Below are 9638 nucleotides of genomic sequence, written 5' to 3'. Positions count from 1 at the left end.
CTCCCCTATATAGTCGTAAATATCTCGATCCATAATTCATTAACTCTCAGGTTTAAGAATTTACACTCGCTTATGCGTGCTCCAGCTCGAACTTGTTTCATCGCGCGAGTTATTTACGGTTCCATCAAGGCTGTTGCTTTTCTGCCATGAACGAGTAATTTTTACCGCACTAAATGGACGCCTCTTCGCGGTATCCTTGAATATTTTAACGCATCGGCCCGCGAGAAGTGACGATAAGCGTCTATGTATAAGTAGAGGCCAGAGACTTCACGACGCGGGAACCTATAAAACTACACCAGCTTTGGAGCCATCAACAAATTGGAAATTGATGCGTAAAAAATTGAAAATTACCCACAGACACGATGGAAGCCAGGATGGTGCATCAAGAGAAGCCCTCGTTTTCAACAAAAAATTAACTCCCAGCACAAACTGAAGTACCGTACAAACAAAGGGCATTCGTGCGCCTCGAGTGAAAGCATTTCGATCGCACGGCTTTCGCTGAAAATAAATTCCCGCGGAATCATGAATACGTCACTCTCTTCAGCCCGGTGTAAGCCCTTGATCTCGGTTCTAATTTCGCGTAAAGTTCCAGCGAAGTTCGTTCGAATGGAAGGTCTTCGAACGGCGGTAAAAGGGACGCGAAGAACGAAATTCAGTGGAAGTTCTCGTGGCCGAGGGCGCTCTCCGTGGTGGAGTTATCGAAAGAAAAACGAATCTGTGTGGCGCGGCATTTGCAAGAAGTCGACGTGGAATTTTTTTGTCTAAATTTGGAAAACCGGAACGAGAAGGCTCCTCGAGAGCTGCTTATGACGGGTGAACAGGCATGATCGATGGATAAACTTTACGGATAATTAGGTAATGGCGTTCTCTCTATTTACAGGCGCGCGTTACGTCGCCGTTGGCATGCTTCTTAGAGGCGTCCTCCGAACAGAGCACCTCAAGGCAAGAATGGACACCATTTTATTTCACTAGCCGGTAAATGAAGGTAGATAGACAGTAGCAGCATAATTATTACCGATGATGTACAATTCCTGCTACATTCGTGTTCAAAGCTGTTGGAATTATGCTTAGTTCCTCTTTATGCTCTGTTGGACTTTATAGAGTACTTGATTTGTGGGAATATTAGTATTATCATTATTAGTCAGTGCTTTTGAATGGCAAAAGGCCCAATGTTACGGCGGCATCCCATTTCTTGAGAGCCATGGTGCCAGATATTTATTGTTTGTTTGTGATTTCTTTACGACTTCTAATACTCCTCGGCAACAAAAATGACACTTTCTCGATAAATAGACCATACTTTAACTATGTCTATCACAACATTTGAAAATTCTTCTCTTCACCTACAAGACCCCTCCCTCCCCAAAAAATAAGTACGATTAAAATTCCAATCCTTTCGTAATAATAACGAGTACCGCTGCAAGCAGTTGTCTATCTCCATTTCGTCATTTGAGAAATTAACCCAAATAATTTTCTTCACCCTGCCCATGAAAAGATCTCGTTTCTTCTCGTCGAGCGGATTTTCATTTCGCGCGACCGCCCTATACGCGAAACGAACGTCGCGTGAAACACCCTCGTGTAAAACACTCATAAAATGTCCGCCGTTGTGAAAATGTAAGACCGTGTTGCGTGATAAACTCTTTTATGACGGCTTAGCAGGACGGTTCGTTGCGTAGCTATTTGTTTGCGTTTATATTTCCCTTTCTTTTTCAATTTTGTTTCTCCTTCGCGGGTCAGATCTACGATCGATAGGAGGATCGAAAGGCGGTGAATTTATTTGGCAAACCGCGCTACGTGGACGTGTAGACTGTTTCAATTTTACATGACCGACAACCGGAGAGAATAATTGGCCGAATTAGCAATTCAATTTCTAGAGCCGATCGACGCATGCGGACGTATCCGTTTCGTCCAGTGTCGCGTTACCGATTCGATCGACGATTTAATTCGGAGCGACCCTGTCTCTGCTCAGTTGATCCCTGCCACAACTGATCGCGATCACGCTTAATTTACGCTTTAATTCACGGTTAATTAAAAATTGCGTAAAGTAGAGAGTATTTGTACTATTTGAAATCAGATTTGAAGAACCATTTATTTTAAATGGGTTGCTGTACGAATACTTATTACACTGACTGTATGTATATGTACATTCGTATGAAACTGATTTCAAATATATGGTCAGCGCCCTCGATGGCTAAACGCACAAGTTTGTAGCGAATTAGGTCTTATTTATAACGCTAGGAGGCACCACTAAATTCTATATATTAATACTAAAGGTATTTACTCTCATTCAAAATCTGTGTGTTTGTGATATTCTTGTAACTCTTTCTATTTATTTTTTCTCGTCGTCCTTGATAAGGTGATATACGAATCAATGTGTCTTATAAATTTGTTATTAAATTATGAATTTTACAATCAATTTGAAATTTTCCAACCATCATATTCATTCCACGAAAATATAAATCTCTTAATACATTTCGAATAATTATACTAATAAACATATAAGCTTGCAAAGCTTCACATTCAGTACAATAAAATGTGTTACCATAAATGAAGATTTAAGTAAATTTTATAAAAAAATTGTACGCTGTGTGAATGTATATGAAATAAATCTGAAAATCGCCATTTTACGTACGCGAAAGGAATATAATAGAACGGGTTAACTTTATTTGAACAAAATATTATCTCAATAATGAATATTCGGGTTTGCTCGTAATTTACAGAGCCACCCATTGTGGGACGAAATTTGAATGCTGCAGGGTTGAGGGGTGGGTCGCGAAACCATGTAGAATCAATGGCTCAACGTGTCAAATCTGTTACCGGCACGTTCGGCCAACCCAAAATATTTAAATATCCATTTACAATACAAAACATGGTTTACTTATTCATACCATTTTTTTTTTATAAACGAACAAAAATATTTATCAAAGGAAGCCATTATTTTCTTGCTCCAGAAGATTTGAAAACAAGATAGACACGTTATTCTGCTTGATCTTGGATCTATTAAATGAGTATTAAACACTTCCTTTTTCTCACTTTTCTTTTTCAAAATATTTACGAGGCCAATTCTTTGTTGAAATAAACCTAATTCTTTAATTCTCATCTCTTCGTCATTAGTGTCACGTTTGTCAATTCTACTATGAAACGGACTTCTGGTGCTGTCATGTCAATTAACGTTTTAAAATTACAGTTGTGCTTCGCTATCGGATTAAACCGCGTTTCCGTAGACATTTTTCCTTCATTAAGTTAAAGATCTCTCCGACGCTACCTGAAGTAATTACGCGCACCTGGTCATTTGGAACGTTGACAGACGCGTTATGCATACCTCTATGACTAATGTCTCGGTCCCTCGCGGTGTCATTTTTCAAAGCCTGACGTTCAAGTATGATTGCGTTTAAAACTGTGGACTTTGTAACAATTTCTATTCAAATATTAAAACGAAGGCTTTAAAAACGAATGTTTACCGTGCTCGATGTTTCCTTGAGTTATTAATGCAATAGTCTTTAAACATAAAAAAAAAATAAAGTGTACAAAATAAATAAAGAAGTATATCCGATTCAAGATGAGTATGAAACGTAAGGTGAAGTTGAAAAGTAAAGTTCAAACCTTTTATGTTTGTCTCTCCGCAGAATTGATCCACAGGGTGGCCTTATACGAAAACAAATTTTCAGATTGATAATTCTATTTCTATTCAACCAATCAATGATAGTTTCGTTCGTGCCAAATTTTTATTCGAATAGGAATTTTGCCCATCTCTGGAGCAGATTATAGAAAACTGAATGTGACCGTGGGGAACGCTTTACCTATTCCAAATGTTTCGCATATTCTCGAGCTTGGAGTCGCATTGATACGCGAGGTATCGATTGCACTCGAACTCTTGGAGCATTTTACGAGATCTCGAACGACAGGAGACAAACAGTCGCGCAGCTTCGAACGATGCGTGCGTAACAAACGCTGAACTTTGCCCGACGAACGCGCTTGAAATAACTCCGTGCTTCTAATTTTGCGACGAACATCTGCACGACACGTGTTGTTGAATAACCGCGGTCGAATTTCTGCTCCCAAAGTTTGTAAACATTTAACGCTCGGCATACAGAGTTATTATACGCTTGGGCATAATAAACACGATAACCATGGTTTTGGGCAATGGAGGGAAAGATTGCCAGTTTCATTTATAATTTATATTTTCTATTTTAAAGTGCGAATTTTTGCAGTGAAATTTGTGATAAAACATCGTATCCTGGAGTACACCAAAATACAATTATAGAAATCGAAGACTGATTGAGAAAATAAAAATTGAAAATGGTTAAACAACATATCTTATATTCAATCTTCTTTAATGTGAAAACGATTTAAACATTCAAATAGATTCTCTTGATAAAAATACCACGAACTAAATAAAATCGGAGTATTAACATTTATTAAAAAATATTGAATCTACCAATTTAATTTTCACTCTACGTAAAATCTTTCCCGAATAGAAACTGAAATAAAATCGAAATAATTTCGTAAATTGAAAGAAAAGTTTTACATGCGAATAAATTAATTACTCACTGCAAATATGCGATTTCACGTGTAAAAAAAAATCACACGGTCCTTCGAGGGTTAAAGTATCTGTAACGTTCTTTTTTTTACCGAGGGAGAAAGACCAATTTCATTTCCAACGTAGGTAATCGGCCGCTCGCGAGCCCGCAGCTGGTCTCGAATTTTCCAGTTCCGGTCTCGGTCGCATTTGTCTTGTTGGCGGAGTTTTTACTGGCTGTCAGTAACCGAGAACGGTAGCCGAGGAAGTGCTCGCGTCGAATAGACGTGCCACCGCGAAAAGAAGCTAATCGAGAAACGCTTCTGCCGTTTCCGCGCTCTCGCGTTTCACGTACGTACATTCGCGCACACACGTGCAACGCGGAGGCGTCACAGGCGGCCCTACTTGCGTCACCGCGTCGAATCGATTTCGCGAAATCACGCCGCGACGACTCGAGATCCCTGCGTCGAGAGTCGAGGACCCCCGGTAGCGCTGGGATCGAGCCCGATCAATTCCGTGATCGCGTGATCCGTTGATTCGAGTGTCCGAATAAAATTCATTTGTAAAGAATCCCCTGGTAGCGAGGGAAATTAATTTTTCTTTCGACGTATTTGGAACCCTCCCTTGATATATGCATCGGATCAGGTATGTCCATTTATATTGGAGTTATCATCTTTTTGCGTCGCGTTAAACGCGATACAATTTCAATACTTTCTTTAACGAAGTAAAGTTAGTAGATGGAACGTTGGTGGGACTGTGTAAAGAGAAACTTAAATCGAGGAGTGAGTGTATTCGACTAAATTGAAATGGAACAGTGGAGTCCACAGAAAAGAACACCACGATATACGCTCTACCTTTCGTAAATGCTTAATAATTCTACCAAAAATAAATAGAAAAATGAAATTTTCGTGCGCGAAACGTTCAATTGGAAGGAAAGCCACGAAACAAGTATCTCGGAGCAGTAGATTACAACCCCATATCGTTATACACACAAATTTGCTATGAGTCCGCAGTTTCCGCGAACTTTCCGCGAGAGTACGCTCGAACCTGTCGCTGGTTCCTCGCGATAATCTTTGTTCCCCGTTTATCAACAATCCCTTATGCTGTTCCGCGGCGCTTTGGAGAAACAATTAACGCCTCTCCGATCATGTTTATTTCACGCCATCGTAGAGTACATTTCGTTCTCGGTTGGACGGTTGCCCTCTAATTATAGCCGATCTCCTGAAAGCATTCCCGAGTTTCAGCAATAATAAACGTTACTCTTTCCACTCCGTCAATTTGAACGAACGTTTGCGCGACTTCTGCCCGACCGAGGGAGCGAGAAAGCTGAAATGCGTTTATACAGATGGGAATGCGTTCGCGAAAGTGCATTCTCGGAGTGCACGAGGAAGGGGAAGGGACGCGACTCCAAAATTGTGACGCTCGAATGTCTCGAGGAAGTTTCTTCGTCGAAAGAATTGAATTACCGCGACGTGAGCTAGAGACGGTAGTTAAGAGGACTCGGAAAGTCATCGCGGAGGCGCTTTTATCTGGAAAATAATACTCCTTGGACCCTACCATGGCTCACCGAGTGTCTCTGTCGCGGGCCAAATTAAGCATTCAGGGCCACGGGGAATCCCTGGGTCAGGGAAGCGACTTTGCTGTCTTCGAGGCATTAACTGGGACACTGAGCAATGCGTTTGTCGGTTGGGGCTGACCTAAGAACCTTTTCTGATGTACTTCGATCTAAGAGAGGAACCTGTGCCTCACCTTCGCTACAACAAAGGGCTCTTTGAGAGTAAGACGTGCGTGATATTGCATCTTGGATATTTGGGAAATATTATTCATGAATGTTTTGTACTGGGTACTTGTCTTGTTTAACTGCTTAAGCACCACTCCCGAGATAACTCGGGCAAGCTTTACCTGGAGAAAAGACCACTCCTGAATATACTAGGGTGAAAATAAATACGTTTTAATTTCATTTTCACATATTTGTATTAGGACTAATGTTACCAATATTAATCAGCAGATATCACCTTTCAGTCCCATTTTGGTGTTTAGTGGCGTTAATCGTTGTTATTCAGGAAAGTCATTATAAATATAGAAAGTTGACTATACCAAGTGCTTTGACACTTAACAAATTTAAGATTTTTCAAAAAGTGGAGTCGATCTATTTCTGCAGTGAACGGCTCAATTGTCTAACACAATCTGATCGCGTCCAGTGTCGCCATCTACCAGTTCCTAGAAACCGATTCTTTTCTCACACCCTCCCGCCTTTCCATCACCATTAATTTCCGCGATGTCCGGCTAACCAGCCATTTCATCCTCACCTATGAGGCTGACATCCCTATCAACCACTTTTTCAATGCTCCACCCTCCAACCCTTATCCCAGACCGGAGCTCTCCAACTGAGCGATGCTCCTCGTTAACGAACCGATTCGCGTCGACGTCGCAAACCGAAACTTATGGCCCCGTAAAATGATTGAAGAATCGCCATCACGGATCCTCGCTTGCCATACGTCTCCCTGGAACGACAGGAATCCAAAACGTCGGTACGATCCTTCAACGTTGAGCGCCTCGATTATCGACTGGACGTTTTCTTCCGGCGTGGATCTCGCGCTGATCTCCCGCCATTATCGGCCATCAGGGTTCATCAGCGGGAGCACTCCCTCGAAATCGGCCAGGTGTTTCAATCATCAAAAAGCAATCAGCGAGGTTGTTCACCGACAAGGGTGGCGCGGTGCATGATCACGGATCGATCCGAGGGATCGAGAGTCGGTTCCGACGCGAGAGATGCGCGTAACCGGGGCGCGTGTGTGTGCCTGAGTTGGCCTAGCCTGCGAAGTTCAACCTCCACTCACCCCTTGGCCCGTTCCTCCCTTTCTTTCGGGTATCCGTGACGTCACCGTAACCCCTACCAACGGCCGCACCAACGCAACTGCATCCCTGCTCCATCGAAGAGGGGAAGGGAAAGAATCTGGTAGGGGTCGATACACCCCCATCCCCTCTGTCGCTCGACCAACCCTTCGCTTCCTCCCTCCTAACCCTGGCTTCTTCTTTGGACTTCTCTCCTGATCCACGTGGCTTCTCGTTTTCTTCGTCGTTTGTCTTCCGCCCTGCTTCGATCCCCTGCGCCTGCCAGAGAGTTGTCGAATGGAGCTGTATCCGTTACAGGGGCGAGGGGGTGGAACAGATAAACGCCGTCGGATTCCGAACGTAGGATGCTCGCACGGTGGAGCGAAGGGGAACAACGGCTGGTGTGCATGACACGATTGGGAATGGTCTCGAGACGTCGCTACTCGAGACTGCGAAGAAAGGGATGACGGCGTTGGAACGTTCGAGCGATCATTCATAGGCATGGCGGCTTTGAATTCCAGGTGTGATGCGCTTTGCATAGCGTTCTTCCAACCCAATTCTTTCGTACATGCTGGAACTATGGGGATCGAACTCAGCTGCAACGACGGCGCTCGTTCTCAGGACTATTTGTTGGCAGGAATAAGAAAGCTGGACCTAACTTTTCCTATGATTGGGGTGCTTTGTGACTAACATACGATATTGTTGTCAGAAATCTCGGAAAATGGAAATTGAAGTATAGGTAGAATGTAGATAGGTCACACCACCGTGATCGTGCTAGAACATTAGGTTGGTAAGAAATTAATGCCGGTATTCTAACCTAATAGAGGGAAACGTTGGGGATGAAGGGTCGTGGGGACAGATAAACGGTGTTGATTTGTAACTGTAGAAGCTGAAGGGAGAGGTAGACGTCAGGGCAAGAAGGGAGCGAGGTAATAAATAATGTACATGACACAACTTGGGAGTGGTTTCTCGAGAAGGAAAAAAGGGGTGAGTAGATGTCGGGGTTGGATCGTTCGAACGATCCGTTCATGGGGTGGACTAGACTTCTAGATGTAGCAGGCTTTGCATAGCACACTTTGTATACCTTCCGAGCTATTAATCCCTTCCAACCCAATTACTTTTTCTAGGCCTACCAGCTTCTTGTCGAGAGGAGCATGACGCAAGCACGGGTTCATGAAAGTCTCTCGATAGGTCGCATCAGAAGTATGTATGGAAGGTAACGAAGAAGCGTAAGCAAATTAAGGGAGGGAGAGACCAGGGTGGCGGGGCTCTGCTACCTTCGCAGGTTCTCAAGCAAGTCAAGAGTATGGAGCTGCGAGTACTTTTGAGGCTGTCTTGAGAATAAAATACTCTCGACGATCTTGGGAGTCTTGAATGTTTTAAATGCTTCGAAAGTCTCCGAGAGTCTTGAGAGTCTCGAGAGTCTTGAAAGCCTCGGCTCCCTTTTGAAACGTTTGCGCTTCTAACATCCGCGACATTGTCCGTCGTTGTCGCCATGACACAGAGGAATTTCTCTCTGCTCGTGGTATGAAATCGGATCAAAGGAAAACGATATCGATGAAAAAAAAGATCTCGACAAAGCGTATTCGATCCAATCAATTTTGCAAAACGATCCGAGACTCCTTAGGAAGTCTCGAGACTGTAAGAATCTCGCAGTTACATCGACGCAAGTGAAGTGGCGAGTTCAAAGACAAAGGGTTCTCTCCCTCGAAGTCAACGAGATAATTCGACGAATATTCCTAATAATAGTTCGGCAGGATCGACGCCTGGCAAATGGCGATGGACTCTTGTTAGGGAGCACGTGAATAGCTGAAAGAACAACGAATGGAGAGCAAAAATACGAGTCGATGAGAAAGGGAAAAGACCATGCAAGAAATGAAACGAGAAGGGTGAGAGCGGGACGCCTACGACCACGAAACATGCACGCGTGTCGCGGGCAAGTGTGCGTGCGTGGATGGGTCACGCACACGCAAGCGCGAGCAGATATGACGTCACAAGGGCGGGGTCCTCGTTAGCGGTACTCCAGCGGTGCACTGGGACGACGAAGGGGCGAGCAACACGTGGAAAAGGGGTCGCGCGTCTGCCACCTCGAAACCCACGTCTCTTTCTCTCACTCCGTGGCAGGTTGCCCTAGTCGCGTCAATCCTCCGAAAAATTGCGCGAATTTTTTAGAATTTTTAACTTGGAGTGCGTGTTGTAAAACTCGAATCGATCGATATCGGAAAATGGCTGTTTTCGAGTTACTTTATTGGATTGGTACTATAGGGAATTTGCAAGGAACTTCATG

Source organism: Hylaeus volcanicus, chromosome 4 (assembly GCF_026283585.1).
Source record: "Hylaeus volcanicus isolate JK05 chromosome 4, UHH_iyHylVolc1.0_haploid, whole genome shotgun sequence".
NCBI classification, from domain to species: Eukaryota; Metazoa; Arthropoda; class Insecta; order Hymenoptera; family Colletidae; genus Hylaeus; species Hylaeus volcanicus.
This window is presented reverse-complemented; position numbering follows the sequence as displayed.